At 57.8% G+C, this 16,539-nt stretch overlaps 6 non-coding genes across 6 annotated transcripts; all 6 read right to left on the bottom strand.

The window, feature by feature from the left end:
• Nucleotides 1–1,958: 1,958 nt before the first annotated feature.
• LOC131754023 (small nucleolar RNA SNORD116) lies at nt 1,959–2,051 on the bottom strand. The gene has a single exon (XR_009335073.1). It is a non-coding gene; the product is annotated as a small nucleolar RNA SNORD116 (small nucleolar RNA).
• Nucleotides 2,052–4,736: 2,685 nt separating this feature from the next.
• On the bottom strand, nt 4,737–4,829 carry LOC131753961 (small nucleolar RNA SNORD116). The gene has a single exon (XR_009335014.1). It is a non-coding gene; the product is annotated as a small nucleolar RNA SNORD116 (small nucleolar RNA).
• Nucleotides 4,830–7,416: 2,587 nt separating this feature from the next.
• Nucleotides 7,417–7,509, bottom strand: LOC131754021 (small nucleolar RNA SNORD116). Its single transcript, XR_009335072.1, has one exon. It is a non-coding gene; the product is annotated as a small nucleolar RNA SNORD116 (small nucleolar RNA).
• A 2,685-nt stretch (nt 7,510–10,194) lies between these two features.
• Nucleotides 10,195–10,287, bottom strand: LOC131753960 (small nucleolar RNA SNORD116). Its single transcript, XR_009335013.1, has one exon. It is a non-coding gene; the product is annotated as a small nucleolar RNA SNORD116 (small nucleolar RNA).
• A 2,587-nt stretch (nt 10,288–12,874) lies between these two features.
• On the bottom strand, nt 12,875–12,967 carry LOC131754079 (small nucleolar RNA SNORD116). The gene has a single exon (XR_009335127.1). It is a non-coding gene; the product is annotated as a small nucleolar RNA SNORD116 (small nucleolar RNA).
• A 2,684-nt stretch (nt 12,968–15,651) lies between these two features.
• On the bottom strand, nt 15,652–15,744 carry LOC131753959 (small nucleolar RNA SNORD116). The gene has a single exon (XR_009335012.1). It is a non-coding gene; the product is annotated as a small nucleolar RNA SNORD116 (small nucleolar RNA).
• Nucleotides 15,745–16,539: the final 795 nt, after the last annotated feature.

Below are 16,539 nucleotides of genomic sequence, written 5' to 3'. Positions count from 1 at the left end.
CCTCTGAATCCGCATCCTGGTCTCTGTGTGTCGCTGTGGCCCTCTGCTGAGACCTCGAACAATGAAACCCACAGTTGATACACAGCGCCGTGGCTTTGGACCCCCCCAATTGAATGGAGAAAGACCCCTGCAAGTTTCAAGAGGCTGAAGGTGAACTTTGACCCCCAGGGGCTGTTGACATAGGCCACAGGAGATCCTGCCAGCTTGTAGCACATCTGATGTGCACTTGGGGCCACCCCCAGCGCCTCTGGAAGCAAGGAAACACCCTGTGGGCGGGCCAATACTTTTGTGCAGCTGCCTACAGACAAGATGCGGCCCGGCACCTCTCAGGGGCTAACCAAATTCAGCCCAAGTGACAATTCTCGCCAAATAGGCCAAATCACTTTCTGAGGACCCATGGGAGTGTCCACCACAGGAAGCGGGCGGCTTCAGCAACCATGACCCAGGTCCCAGCCCCACGGCGGAAACTAGGCCACCTTCCCGGCCAAGTGTCGCCCGCGCCCGGCCGGAAGGGTTCGCGGCCCTGAATCCGGAGTAAGCGCTCAAATGCTGGACAGCTTCGTCCTATGTGCCCTCCTCCTGCTCACAGGGCAACTTGACCCTACCGGAAGCACACACGGGGACACTGTACACCAGGGAAGACAGACCGCAAGCATGTCTGCTTTCATGACACCGACCTTACCCCATGCATCCTGGCACTTCTGCCCTGCCACAGCGACACTACTAAGAACCTAACAGAGATCAAAGGCACTGTCCCCGAGGACCACAGACAGATTTCAAACGGAAGACCTGTGCCACGCGAGGGGACCTGGAACCTTCAAAGGGAACAGTGGCTGTCCACGGCAGCGCACCTGGCATCACAACAGTGACACCCACCTCTGCCCCGCCAACGGACTGCTCCAGATAAACCTCTGGCTGTTCGAAAAGCCTGCCTGCCACACGGGCCGGCCGCGTCATGCCCGCTGGGAGAAACACCTTCGCTTTGCACATTCCCAAATCAGGGAACAGAGTGGCCAAAGGGCACGTTCGCATAACTCACCTACCCCCAAGGAGACCGGCACAGACGCCTCAGCATGTCTATCTTCTCTACGTCCCGCAAGACACCCTTGGGGCGTCATTCCTCCCGCAATGGAATCACCAGTCTAGGCAGGTTACCTACCTCACCGCATCCACATGAACTGCCAAAGCCATCCCCTCCATAGGCAGCTGATGCCAGCCCAGCATGAACATGACACATCCTTGGGAAGACGAGGCCAGTGCCTGCAACCCAATGATGCCAGCCCATGCCACAACATCACGCAGGACCTGTCCTCATCACGTCTTACCTTTCTGTCCAGTCCGTCAGCCACCACGCAGGCCTAAATACAGCACTCCGGCCTCACCCCACTCCACCGTGACCCACTGGCAGCCAACGCAGTGCCGGGAGTTGCAGTACAGGAGCTCACAAGGGCAACGGCAAAGCCTACTTCCTCACCACCCTTCTGCAGATGCTCAACCCGAGCCCACCTGCACGCAATGCTTGAGACGCACTGGGCACTCGAGAACCTCACCGCGCCACACGCAAAATCGGGGAAGGCCACAGGCCTGGCGTGAGGCTCCAGGCTGCAACAAAGGAAGCTTGCTCATTTTGGCTTCCGGACTCAAACCCAGAAGCGGCATGAATAAAGTGTGATCCTGGCCAAAACACACCTATCCAAGCTGCAAGCTCACTGGGCCTAAAAGAGCACACACTCCAACTCTGAAGACCAGAAGGGGAGCTAGGTGCCTCGCAAGCCCTCACCGGCCTCTCAGCAGGGACCTGGGATTCATGGACGACCCAGCTCTCGTACAGACATGGTTGAACCTTAGACAGGAGCCCCTCCAATGCTGGAGCCCTGGGTGGTGTTTGCATGCATGTCGGCAGGGGACGCTGGCCCTCACTCCTCACAGTCCCCTATCCCCGAGAGAGGAAACGTCCTGGACCTCAGTTTCGAGGAGGAGACGGTACAGCGTTCTCACTCATTTTGTTCAGATTTTCCAAGGAATGCATACAAGGGTGTCATCGTCGATCAAAGCACATGCTGGGACGCTGTAGCACACAGCCGGGCAGGCCGTGGGGCTGTTCAGAGGAGCCTAGACCTCAGGGTACGCCAAAAGAGTGGGAAATACACAGCCCTCAGGCCTCTCAGCAAGAGCGACAGTCAATCCACTCTTGCAGCCACTGGGCCCGTCAGAGGGAAACCTAATACCCAATGGCACGTCTCGGGGTGGTTGAATGCCTACCGACCTGTGTTATCCACGTCCACGCTCGGCAACGTGGCCCACCTCACTCGTTCCAGTTCTCCTCTTCACCTCCAGTCGTCGGACCACGCAAACGTCCTCTTCCCTTTGCCATCGGCCAGCCTTGCCAATCAACCGCACCTGAGAAGTGGACAGAAATCACTCAGGATTCAGAATTGGACCGGCGTCCTTAGAACATGATTCCTGAGAACATTTACCTGGGCCAGAGCTCCGAACCTGCTTCACAAGGACCTCTAGCCCTTACGAAGAACTGAATGTTTGTCTGACAGCACGACTGCAGTAAGTTAGGCACGTACGTCGGCCGTTGTGTGTGAGGGTGTGTGTGTGTGTGTGTGTTCCTGAGTGCGTGAGGCCGTGACAATCACTGCGCAGGGTGACGCACTCGTGGGTTTCTCTCTGGGGCTCTGAATCCGCGTCTTGGTCTTTGGGTATGCTTGAGGCCCTCGGCAGTGACCTTGAACAGTAAAAGCCACAGTTTATACACAGCACCGAGGCTTTGGACCACCCCACCGAATGCAGAAAGACGCCTGTCAGCTTCAAGAGGCCACGTGTGAACGTGGACCCACAGACGCTGTTGAAATAGGCAACGGTCTCCCGCTCTCCCACAGCCATGCCTTCTGACCAAAGCACAGAGATTGGTCCAGACATGAGTCCCGGCCGTGGGTGTCGCACGTACGTGGACCTGGAGACCCTGCCACCTAGTAGCACATCTGATGTCCACCTGGGGCCACTCCCAGCACTTTTGGAAGCAAGGAAACCTCCCATGGTTGGCGTTGACACTGACCTTCAGCTGGCTACAGGCAAGACGCAGCCCCGCACCTCTCAAGGGGCTAGCGGACTTCAGCCCAAGTGCCAAGTGCCACTTCTCGCCAACTAGGACAAATCACGTTCTGTGGACCCTTGGGAATGCCCACCACGGGAAGTGGTGGGCCTTAGCAACCATGACCCAGGTGGGAACCCCACGACGGAAACTAGGCCATTTTCCCGGCCACGTCTCGCCAGCTCCCAGCCGGCAGGTTTTGCAGCCCTCAACCCGGAGGAGACGCTCAAATGCTTGACAGCCTCGTCCTACGTGCCCACCTCCTGCCCGCACGGCGACTCGACCTTGCTCAAAGCCACAGACATCGTGCGGACATGGCGACACTGTACACCAAGGAAGACAGACCGCATACATGTCTGCTTTGAGGACGCTGACCACACCCCATGCATTCTGGCACTTCTTCACTGCCACAGCGACACTCCCGAGGACCTCATAGCCTTCAAGGCCACTGTCCCCGAGGATCACACACAGACATTCAATGGAAGACCTCTGTCACGCGAGGGGACTTGCAAGTCTGAAAGGGCACAGTGGCTGTCCGCGGCAGTGCACCGGCCATCGCAACGGCGCCCCCATCTCCGGCCCGCATAAACCTCTGCCTGCTTGAAAGGCCCACGTGCCACACGGGCCGGCCACGTCATGCCCTCTGGGAGAAACACTTTCGCGCTGCACATTCCCAAACGGGGGAACAAAGCGGCCAAAGCGCATGTTCGCATAACTCACCTTCCTCCTCGGAGGCCGGCACAAATACCTCAGCATGTCCATCTACTCTAGGTCCCGCAAGACACCCTTTGGGAGTCATTCCTCCGGCAAAGGGATCGCAACTGAACACAAGTTACCTACCTCACCGCATCCTCATGAACTGTCAAAGCCTCCCCTTCTTAGGCAGCTGATGCCAGCCCATCACAAACAGGACACATCCTTGGGAAGCCGAGGCCAGCACCTGCCACCCAATGATGACAGCCCATTTCATGACATCACAGAGGACCTGTCCTCATCCTCCCGTACATTCCTCTCCGGGCCATCAGCCACCACGCAGGCTTAAGTGCAGCGCGGTCCTCACCCCACTCCACGATGACCCACTTGTCCCCAGCACTGTGCCGGCAGTTAAAGTAGGGGAGCAGACAAGGGCAACACCCAGGCCTGATCCATCAGCCGCATTAGGCCGACGCCCAACCCGAGCCACACCCGTCCACAGCTCCAGCCTCACTTGGCACTCACGAAACTCACCGTGCCAAACGCAAGAACACGGTGGGCCACAGGCCTGGCCTGAGGCTCCGGGTTCCAACCAGAGAAGCTTGCTCATTTTGGCCTCCAGAATTAAACCCCGAAGCGGCATGCACCAAGCGTGATCCTGGCCAAAACACACTTTGCCAAGCTGCAAGCTCACTTGGCCTACACCAGCACACACCCCGACTCTCAAGACCAGCAGGAGAGCACGCCCCCTCGCATGGCCTCAACGGCCTTGCAGCAGACACCTGATATTCATAGGCGACCCAGCTTATGGGTAGACACAGTCGACCCTCAGACAGGGGCCCCTCCAATATTAGGAGCCCTGGGTGGTGTTTGCATGCATGTCAGCAGGGGACGCTGGCCCGCCCTCCTCACGGTCCCCTACCCCCGAGAGAGGAAACGTGCTGGACCTCAGTTTCGATGAGGAGACGGTAGAGGGTTCTCACTCATTTTGTTCAGATTTTCCAAGGAATGCATACAAGGGTGTCATCATCGATCCAAGCACGTGCTGGGAGGCGGCAGCACACAAGCGGGCATGCCGTGGGGGTCTGCAGAGGGTCCATGACCCCCTGGTACTCCAAAACCCTGGGGAATCCACAGTCCTCAGGCCAGAGGACTCAAGAGCAACACTCAATCCACTCTGGCAGCCACTGGGCCCGTCTGAGGAAAACCTAATATCCAATGGCACACCTTAGGCTGGGTGAATGCCTACTTTCCAGAGTTAGCCACGGCCACACTTAGCAACATGCGCCCGCCCCGTTCTTCCAATTCTCCTTAGCACGTCCAGTCATCAGACAACGCGAAGGTCTTCTGGTCTTTGCCGACGGCCAGCCTTGCCCAGCAGCTGCGCCTGAGCACTGCCCATAAACCACACAGGCTTCAGAATTGGACCGTGTTCCTAAGAGAACATGATTCACACGCATTTTTACCTGGGCTTGAGCCCAGACCCTGCTTCCCAAGGACCTCTACCCTTACCGAGAACTCAATGTTTGTCTAACTGCACAACTGCAGGAAGTTCGGCACGTACGTTGGCCGGTGTCAGAGAGGGAGTATGCGTGTGTTCACGCGTGTGAGCGTGTGTCACTGTGACCGCGCACGAGGACGCGTGCTTCTGGGCTTCTTTGTGTGCCTCTGAATCCGCATCCTGGTCTCTGTGTGTCGCTGTGGCCCTCTGCTGAGACCTCGAACAATGAAACCCACAGTTGATACACAGCGCCGTGGCTTTGGACCCCCCCAATTGAATGGAGAAAGACCCCTGCAAGTTTCAAGAGGCTGAAGGTGAACTTTGACCCCCAGGGGCTGTTGACATAGGCCACAGGAGATCCTGCCAGCTTGTAGCACATCTGATGTGCACTTGGGGCCACCCCCAGCGCCTCTGGAAGCAAGGAAACACCCTGTGGGCGGGCCAATACTTTTGTGCAGCTGCCTACAGACAAGATGCGGCCCGGCACCTCTCAGGGGCTAACCAAATTCAGCCCAAGTGACAATTCTCGCCAAATAGGCCAAATCACTTTCCGAGGACCCATGGGAGTGTCCACCACAGGAAGCGGGCGGCTTCAGCAACCATGACCCAGGTCCCAGCCCCACGGCGGAAACTAGGCCACCTTCCCGGCCAAGTGTCGCCCGCGCCCGGCCGGAAGGGTTCGCGGCCCTGAATCCGGAGTAAGCGCTCAAATGCTGGACAGCTTCGTCCTATGTGCCCTCCTCCTGCTCACAGGGCAACTTGACCCTACCGGAAGCACACACGGGGACACTGTACACCAGGGAAGACAGACCGCAAGCATGTCTGCTTTCATGACACCGACCTTACCCCATGCATCCTGGCACTTCTGCCCTGCCACAGCGACACTACTAAGAACCTAACAGAGATCAAAGGCACTGTCCCCGAGGACCACAGACAGATTTCAAACGGAAGACCTGTGCCACGCGAGGGGACCTGGAAGCTTCAAAGGGAACAGTGGCTGTCCACGGCAGCGCACCTGGCATCACAACAGTGACACCCACCTCTGCCCCGCCAACGGACTGCTCCAGATAAACCTCTGGCTGTTCGAAAAGCCTGCCTGCCACACGGGCCGGCCGCGTCATGCCCGCTGGGAGAAACACCTTCGCTTTGCACATTCCCAAATCAGGGAACAGAGTGGCCAAAGGGCACGTTCGCATAACTCACCTACCCCCAAGGAGACCGGCACAGACGCCTCAGCATGTCTATCTTCTCTACGTCCCGCAAGACACCCTTGGGGCGTCATTCCTCCCGCAATGGAATCACAAGTCTAGGCAGGTTACCTACCTCACCGCATCCACATGAACTGCCAAAGCCATCCCCTCCATAGGCAGCTGATGCCAGCCCAGCATGAACATGACACATCCTTGGGAAGACGAGGCCAGTGCCTGCAACCCAATGATGCCAGCCCATGCCACAACATCACGCAGGACCTGTCCTCATCACGTCTTACCTTTCTGTCCAGTCCGTCAGCCACCACGCAGGCCTAAATACAGCACTCCGGCCTCACCCCACTCCACCGTGACCCACTGGCAGCCAACGCAGTGCCGGGAGTTGCAGTACAGGAGCTCACAAGGGCAACGGCAAAGCCTACTCCCTCACCACCCTTCTGCAGATGCTCAACCCGAGCCCACCTGCACGCAATGCTTGAGACGCACTGGGCACTCGAGAACCTCACCGCGCCACACGCAAAATCGGGGAAGGCCACAGGCCTGGCGTGAGGCTCCAGGCTGCAACAAAGGAAGCTTGCTCATTTTGGCTTCCGGACTCAAACCCAGAAGCGGCATGAATAAAGTGTGATCCTGGCCAAAACACACCTATCCAAGCTGCAAGCTCACTGGGCCTAAAAGAGCACACACTCCAACTCTGAAGACCAGAAGGGGAGCTAGGTGCCTCGCAAGCCCTCACCGGCCTCTCAGCAGGGACCTGGGATTCATGGACGACCCAGCTCTCGTACAGACATGGTTGAACCTTAGACAGGAGCCCCTCCAATGCTGGAGCCCTGGGTGGTGTTTGCATGCATGTCGGCAGGGGACGCTGGCCCTCACTCCTCACAGTCCCCTATCCCCGAGAGAGGAAACGTCCTGGACCTCAGTTTCGAGGAGGAGACGGTACAGCGTTCTCACTCATTTTGTTCAGATTTTCCAAGGAATGCATACAAGGGTGTCATCGTCGATCAAAGCACATGCTGGGACGCTGTAGCACACAGCCGGGCAGGCCGTGGGGCTGTTCAGAGGAGCCTAGACCTCAGGGTACGCCAAAAGAGTGGGAAATACACAGCCCTCAGGCCTCTCAGCAAGAGCGACAGTCAATCCACTCTTGCAGCCACTGGGCCCGTCAGAGGGAAACCTAATACCCAATGGCACGTCTCGGGGTGGTTGAATGCCTACCGACCTGTGTTATCCACGTCCACGCTCGGCAACGTGGCCCACCTCACTCGTTCCAGTTCTCCTCTTCACCTCCAGTCGTCGGACCACGCAAACGTCCTCTTCCCTTTGCCATCGGCCAGCCTTGCCAATCAACCGCACCTGAGAAGTGGACAGAAATCACTCAGGATTCAGAATTGGACCGGCGTCCTTAGAACATGATTCCTGAGAACATTTACCTGGGCCAGAGCTCCGAACCTGCTTCACAAGGACCTCTAGCCCTTACGAAGAACTGAATGTTTGTCTGACAGCACGACTGCAGTAAGTTAGGCACGTACGTCGGCCGTTGTGTGTGAGGGTGTGTGTGTGTGTGTGTGTACCTGCGTGCGCGAGGCCGTGACAATCACTGCGCAGCGTGACGCACTCGTGGGTTTCTCTCTGGGGCTCTGAATCCGCGTCTTGGTCTTTGGGTATGCTTGAGGCCCTCGGCAGTGACCTTGAACAGTAAAAGCCACAGTTTATACACAGCACCGAGGCTTTGGACCACCCCACCGAATGCAGAAAGACGCCTGTCAGCTTCAAGAGGCCACGTGTGAACGTGGACCCCCAGACGCTGTTGAAATAGGCAACGGTCTCCCGCTCTCCCACAGCCATGCCTTCTGACCAAAGCACAGAGATTGGTCCAGACATGAGTCCCGGCCGTGGGTGTCGCACGTACGTGGACCTGGAGACCCTGCCACCTAGTAGCACATCTGATGTCCACCTGGGGCCACTCCCAGCACTTTTGGAAGCAAGGAAACCTCCCATGGTTGGCGTTGACACTGACCTTCAGCTGGCTACAGGCAAGACGCAGCCCCGCACCTCTCAAGGGGCTAGCGGACTTCAGCCCAAGTGCCAAGTGCCACTTCTCGCCAACTAGGACAAATCACGTTCTGTGGACCCTTGGGAATGCCCACCACGGGAAGTGGTGGGCCTTAGCAACCATGACCCAGGTGGGAACCCCACGACGGAAACTAGGCCATTTTCCCGGCCACGTCTCGCCAGCTCCCAGCCGGCAGGTTTTGCAGCCCTCAACCCGGAGGAGACGCTCAAATGCTTGACAGCCTCGTCCTACGTGCCCACCTCCTGCCCGCACGGCGACTCGACCTTGCTCAAAGCCACAGACATCGTGCGGACATGGCGACACTGTACACCAAGGAAGACAGACCGCATACATGTCTGCTTTGAGGACACTGACCACACCCCATGCATTCTGGCACTTCTTCACTGCCACAGCGACACTCCCGAGGACCTCATAGCCTTCAAGGCCACTGTCCCCGAGGATCACACACAGACATTCAATGGAAGACCTCTGTCACGCGAGGGGACTTGCAAGTCTGAAAGGGCACAGTGGCTGTCCGCGGCAGTGCACCGGCCATCGCAACGGCGCCCCCATCTCCGGCCCGCATAAACCTCTGCCTGCTTGAAAGGCCCACGTGCCACACGGGCCGGCCACGTCATGCCCTCTGGGAGAAACACTTTCGCGCTGCACATTCCCAAACGGGGGAACAAAGCGGCCAAAGCGCATGTTCGCATAACTCACCTTCCTCCTTGGAGGCCGGCACAAATACCTCAGCATGTCCATCTACTCTAGGTCCCGCAAGACACCCTTTGGGAGTCATTCCTCCGGCAAAGGGATCGCAACTGAACACAAGTTACCTACCTCACCGCATCCTCATGAACTGTCAAAGCCTCCCCTTCTTAGGCAGCTGATGCCAGCCCATCACAAACAGGACACATCCTTGGGAAGCCGAGGCCAGCACCTGCCACCCAATGATGACAGCCCATTTCATGACATCACAGAGGACCTGTCCTCATCCTCCCGTACATTCCTCTCCGGGCCATCAGCCACCACGCAGGCTTAAGTGCAGCGCGGTCCTCACCCCACTCCACGATGACCCACTTGTCCCCAGCACTGTGCCGGCAGTTAAAGTAGGGGAGCAGACAAGGGCAACACCCAGGCCTGATCCATCAGCCGCATTAGGCCGACGCCCAACCCGAGCCACACCCGTCCACAGCTCCAGCCTCACTTGGCACTCACGAAACTCACCGTGCCAAACGCAAGAACACGGTGGGCCACAGGCCTGGCCTGAGGCTCCGGGTTCCAACCAGAGAAGCTTGCTCATTTTGGCCTCCAGAATTAAACCCCGAAGCGGCATGCACCAAGCGTGATCCTGGCCAAAACACACTTTGCCAAGCTGCAAGCTCACTTGGCCTACACCAGCACACACCCCGACTCTCAAGACCAGCAGGAGAGCACGCCCCCTCGCATGGCCTCAACGGCCTTGCAGCAGACACCTGATATTCATAGGCGACCCAGCTTATGGGTAGACACAGTCGACCCTCAGACAGGGGCCCCTCCAATATTAGGAGCCCTGGGTGGTGTTTGCATGCATGTCAGCAGGGGACGCTGGCCCGCCCTCCTCACGGTCCCCTACCCCCGAGAGAGGAAACGTGCTGGACCTCAGTTTCGATGAGGAGACGGTAGAGGGTTCTCACTCATTTTGTTCAGATTTTCCAAGGAATGCATACAAGGGTGTCATCATCGATCCAAGCACGTGCTGGGAGGCGGCAGCACACAAGCGGGCATGCCGTGGGGGTCGGCAGAGGGTCCATGACCCCCTGGTACTCCAAAACCCTGGGGAATCCACAGTCCTCAGGCCAGAGGACTCAAGAGCAACACTCAATCCACTCTGGCAGCCACTGGGCCCGTCTGAGGAAAACCTAATATCCAATGGCACATCTTAGGCTGGGTGAATGCCTACCTTCCAGAGTTAGCCACGGCCACACTTAGCAACATGCGCCCGCCCCGTTCTTCCAATTCTCCTTAGCACGTCCAGTCATCAGACAACGCGAAGGTCTTCTGGTCTTTGCCGACGGCCAGCCTTGCCCAGCAGCTGCGCCTGAGCACTGCCCATAAACCACACAGGCTTCAGAATTGGACCGCGTTCCTAAGAGAACATGATTCACACGCATTTTTACCTGGGCTTGAGCCCAGACCCTGCTTCCCAAGGACCTCTACCCTTACCGAGAACTCAATGTTTGTCTAACTGCACAACTGCAGGAAGTTCGGCACGTACGTTGGCCGGTGTCAGAGAGGGAGTATGCGTGTGTTCACGCGTGTGAGCGTGTGTCACTGTGACCGCGCACGAGGACGCGCGCTTCTGGACTTCTTTGTGTGCCTCTGAATCCGCATCCTGGTCTCTGTGTGTCGCTGTGGCCCTCTGCTGAGACCTCGAACAATGAAACCCACAGTTGATACACAGCGCCGTGGCTTTGGACCCCCCCAATTGAATGGAGAAAGACCCCTGCAAGTTTCAAGAGGCTGAAGGTGAACTTTGACCCCCAGGGGCTGTTGACATAGGCCACAGGAGATCCTGCCAGCTTGTAGCACATCTGATGTGCACTTGGGGCCACCCCCAGCGCCTCTGGAAGCAAGGAAACACCCTGTGGGCGGGCCAATACTTTTGTGCAGCTGCCTACAGACAAGATGCGGCCCGGCACCTCTCAGGGGCTAACCAAATTCAGCCCAAGTGACAATTCTCGCCAAATAGGCCAAATCACTTTTTGAGGACCCATGGGAGTGTCCACCACAGGAAGCGGGAGGCTTCAGCAACCATGACCCAGGTCCCAGCCCCACGGCGGAAACTAGGCCACCTTCCCGGCCAAGTGTCGCCAGCGCCCGGCCGGAAGGGTTCGCGGCCCTGAATCTGGAGTAAGCGCTCAAATGCTGGACAGCTTCGTCCTATGTGCCCTCCTCCTGCTCACAGGGCAACTTGACCCTACCGGAAGCACACACGGGGACACTGTACACCAGGGAAGACAGACCGCAAGCATGTCTGCTTTCATGACACCGACCTTACCCCATGCATCCTGGCACTTCTGCCCTGCCACAGCGACACTACTAAGAACCTAACAGAGATCAAAGGCACTGTCCCCGAGGACCACAGACAGATTTCAAACGGAAGACCTGTGCCACGCGAGGGGACCTGGAAGCTTCAAAGGGAACAGTGGCTGTCCACGGCAGCGCACCTGGCATCACAACAGTGACACCCACCTCTGCCCCGCCAACGGACTGCTCCAGATAAACCTCTGGCTGTTCGAAAAGCCTGCCTGCCACACGGGCCGGCCGCGTCATGCCCGCTGGGAGAAACACCTTCGCTTTGCACATTCCCAAATCAGGGAACAGAGTGGCCAAAGGGCACGTTCGCATAACTCACCTACCCCCAAGGAGACCGGCACAGACGCCTCAGCATGTCTATCTTCTCTACGTCCCGCAAGACACCCTTGGGGCGTCATTCCTCCCGCAATGGAATCACAAGTCTAGGCAGGTTACCTACCTCACCGCATCCACATGAACTGCCAAAGCCATCCCCTCCATAGGCAGCTGATGCCAGCCCAGCATGAACATGACACATCCTTGGGAAGACGAGGCCAGTGCCTGCAACCCAATGATGCCAGCCCATGCCACAACATCACGCAGGACCTGTCCTCATCACGTCTTACCTTTCTGTCCAGTCCGTCAGCCACCACGCAGGCCTAAATACAGCACTCCGGCCTCACCCCACTCCACCGTGACCCACTGGCAGCCAACGCAGTGCCGGGAGTTGCAGTACAGGAGCTCACAAGGGCAACGGCAAAGCCTACTCCCTCACCACCCTTCTGCAGATGCTCAACCCGAGCCCACCGCCACGCACTGCTTGAGACGCACTGGGCACTCGAGAACCTCACCACGCCACACGCAAAATCGGGGAAGGCCACAGGCCTGGCGTGAGGCTCCAGGCTGCAACAAAGGAAGCTTGCTCATTTTGGCTTCCGGACTCAAACCCAGAAGCGGCATGAATAAAGTGTGATCCTGGCCAAAACACACCTATCCAAGCTGCAAGCTCACTGGGCCTAAAAGAGCACACACTCCAACTCTGAAGACCAGAAGGGGAGCTAGGTGCCTCGCAAGCCCTCACCGGCCTCTCAGCAGGGACCTGGGATTCATGGACGACCCAGCTCTCGTACAGACATGGTTGAACCTTAGACAGGAGCCCCTCCAATGCTGGAGCCCTGGGTGGTGTTTGCATGCATGTCGGCAGGGGACGCTGGCCCTCACTCCTCACAGTCCCCTATCCCCGAGAGAGGAAACGTTCTGGACCTCAGTTTCGAGGAGGAGACGGTACAGCGTTCTCACTCATTTTGTTCAGATTTTCCAAGGAATGCATACAAGGGTGTCATCGTCGATTGAAGCACATGCTGGGACACTGTAGCACACAGCCGGGCAGGCCGTGGGGCTGTTCAGAGGAGCCTAGACCTCAGAGTACGCCAAAAGAGTGGGAAATACACAGCCCTCAGGCCTCTCAGCAAGAGCGACAGTCAATCCACTCTTGCAGCCACTGGGCCCGTCAGAGGGAAACCTAATACCCAATGGCACGTCTCGGGGTGGTTGAATGCCTACCGACCTGTGTTATCCACGTCCACGCTCGGCAACGTGGCCCACCTCACTCGTTCCAGTTCTCCTCTTCACCTCCAGTCGTCGGACCACGCAAACGTCCTCTTCCCTTTGCCATCGGCCAGCCTTGCCAATCAACCGCACCTGAGAAGTGGACAGAAATCACTCAGGATTCAGAATTGGACCGGCGTCCTTAGAACATGATTCCTGAGAACATTTACCTGGGCCAGAGCTCCGAACCTGCTTCACAAGGACCTCTAGCCCTTACGAAGAACTGAATGTTTGTCTGACAGCACGACTGCAGTAAGTTAGGCACGTACGTCGGCCGTTGTGTGTGAGGGTGTGTGTGTGTGTGTGTGTTCCTGAGTGCGTGAGGCCGTGACAATCACTGCGCAGGGTGACGCACTCGTGGGTTTCTCTGTGGGCCTCTGAATCCGCGTCTTGGTCTTTGGGTATGCTTGAGGCACTCGGCAGTGACCTTGAACAGTAAAAGCCACAGTTTATACACAGCACCGAGGCTTTGGACCACCCCACCGAATGCAGAAAGACGCCTGTCAGCTTCAAGAGGCCACGTGTGAACGTGGACCCCCAGACGCTGTTGAAATAGGCAACGGTCTCCCGCTCTCCCACAGCCATGCCTTCTGACCAAAGCACAGAGATTGGTCCAGACATGAGTCCCGGCCGTGGGTGTCGCACGTACGTGGACCTGGAGACCCTGCCACCTAGTAGCACATCTGATGTCCACCTGGGGCCACTCCCAGCACTTTTGGAAGCAAGGAAACCTCCCATGGTTGGCGTTGACACTGACCTTCAGCTGGCTACAGGCAAGACGCAGCCCCGCACCTCTCAAGGGGCTAGCGGACTTCAGCCCAAGTGCCAAGTGCCACTTCTCACCAACTAGGACAAATCACGTTCTGTGGACCCTTGGGAATGCCCACCACGGGAAGTGGTGGGCTTTAGCAACCATGACCCAGGTGGGAACCCCACGACGGAAACTAGGCCATTTTCCCGGCCACGTCTCGCCAGCTCCCAGCCGGCAGGTTTTGCAGCCCTCAACCCGGAGGAGACGCTCAAATGCTTGACAGCCTCGTCCTATGTGCCCACCTCCTGCCCGCACGGCGACTTGACCTTGCTCAAAGCCACAGACATCGTGCGGACATGGCGACACTGTACACCAAGGAAGACAGACCGCATACATGTCTGCTTTGAGGACGCTGACCACACCCCATGCATTCTGGCACTTCTTCACTGCCACAGCGACACTCCCGAGGACCTCACAGACTTCAAGGCCACCGTCCCCGAGGATCACACACAGACATTCAATGGAAGACCTCTGTCACGCGAGGGGACTTGCAAGTCTGAAAGGGCACAGTGGCTGTCCGCGGCAGTGCACCGGCCATCGCAACGGCGCCCCCATCTCCGGCCCGCATAAACCTCTGCCTGCTTGAAAGGCCCACGTGCCACACGGGCCGGCCACGTCATGCCCTCTGGGAGAAACACTTTCGCGCTGCACATTCCCAAACGGGGGAACAAAGCGGCCAAAGCGCATGTTCGCATAACTCACCTTCCTCCTCGCAGGCCGGCACAAATACCTCAGCATGTCCATCTACTCTAGGTCCCGCAAGACACCCTTTGGGAGTCATTCCTCCGGCAAAGGGATCGCAACTGAACACAAGTTACCTACCTCACCGCATCCTCATGAACTGTCAAAGCCTCCCCTTCTTAGGCAGCTGATGCCAGCCCATCACAAACAGGACACATCCTTGGGAAGCCGAGGCCAGCACCTGCCACCCAATGATGACAGCCCATTTCATGACATCACAGAGGACCTGTCCTCATCCTCCCGTACATTCCTCTCCGGGCCATCAGCCACCACGCAGGCTTAAGTGCAGCGCGGTCCTCACCCCCTCCACGATGACCCACTTGGCCCCAGCACTGTGCCGGCAGTTAAAGTAGGGGAGCAGACAAGGGCAACACCCAGGCCTGATCCATCAGCCGCATTAGGCCGACGCCCAACCCGAGCCACACCCGTCCACAGCTCCAGCCTCACTTGGCACTCACGAAACTCACCGTGCCAAACGCAAGAACACGGTGGGCCACAGGCCTGGCCTGAGGCTCCGGGTTCCAACCAGAGAAGCTTGCTCATTTTGGCCTCCAGAATTAAACCCCGAAGCGGCATGCACCAAGCATGATCCTGGCCAAAACACACTTTGCCAAGCTGCAAGCTCACTTGGCCTACACCAGCACACACCCCGACTCTCAAGACCAGCAGGAGAGCACGCCCCCTCGCATGGCCTCAACGGCCTTGCAGCAGACACCTGATATTCATAGGCGACCCAGCTTATGGGTAGACACAGTCGACCCTCAGACAGGGGCCCCTCCAATATTAGGAGCCCTGGGTGGTGTTTGCATGCATGTCAGCAGGGGACGCTGGCCCGCCCTCCTCACGGTCCCCTACCCCCGAGAGAGGAAACGTGCTGGACCTCAGTTTCGATGAGGAGACGGTAGAGGGTTCTCACTCATTTTGTTCAGATTTTCCAAGGAATGCATACAAGGGTGTCATCATCGATCCAAGCACGTGCTGGGAGGCTGCAGCACACAAGCGGGCATGCCGTGGGGGTCGGCAGAGGGTCCATGACCCCCTGGTACTCCAAAACCCTGGGGAATCCACAGTCCTCAGGCCAGAGGACTCAAGAGCAACACTCAATCCACTCTGGCAGCCACTGGGCCCGTCTGAGGAAAACCTAATATCCAATGGCACATCTTAGGCTGGGTGAATGCCTACCTTCCAGAGTTAGCCACGGCCACACTTAGCAACATGCGCCCGCCCCGTTCTTCCAATTCTCCTTAGCACGTCCAGTCATCAGACAACGCGAAGGTCTTCTGGTCTTTGCCGACGGCCAGCCTTGCCCAGCAGCTGCGCCTGAGCACTGCCCATAAACCACACAGGCTTCAGAAATGGACCGCGTTCCTAAGAGAACATGATTCACACGCATTTTTACCTGGGCTTGAGACCAGACCCTGCTTCCCAAGGACCTCTACCCTTACCGAGAACTCAATGTTTGTCTAACTGCACAACTGCAGGAAGTTCGGCACGTACGTTGGCCGGTGTCAGAGAGGGAGTATGCGTGTGTTCACGCGTGTGAGCGTGTGTCACTGTGACTGCGTACGAGGACGCGCGCTTCTGGGCTTCTTTGTGTGCCTCTGAATCCGCATCCTGGTCTCTGTGTGTCGCTGTGGCCCTCTGCTGAGACCTCGAACAATGAAACCCACAGTTGATACACAGCGCCGTGGCTTTGGACACCGCCAATTGAATGGAGAAAGACCCCTGCAAGTTTCAAGAGGCTGAAGGTGAACTTTGACCCCC

This window comes from Kogia breviceps, chromosome 3, assembly GCF_026419965.1.
Source record: "Kogia breviceps isolate mKogBre1 chromosome 3, mKogBre1 haplotype 1, whole genome shotgun sequence".
Taxonomy (NCBI): Eukaryota; Metazoa; Chordata; class Mammalia; order Artiodactyla; family Physeteridae; genus Kogia; species Kogia breviceps.
The sequence above is the reverse complement of the archived record's forward strand: the minus strand, read 5'-3'. Positions and strand labels throughout refer to the sequence as shown.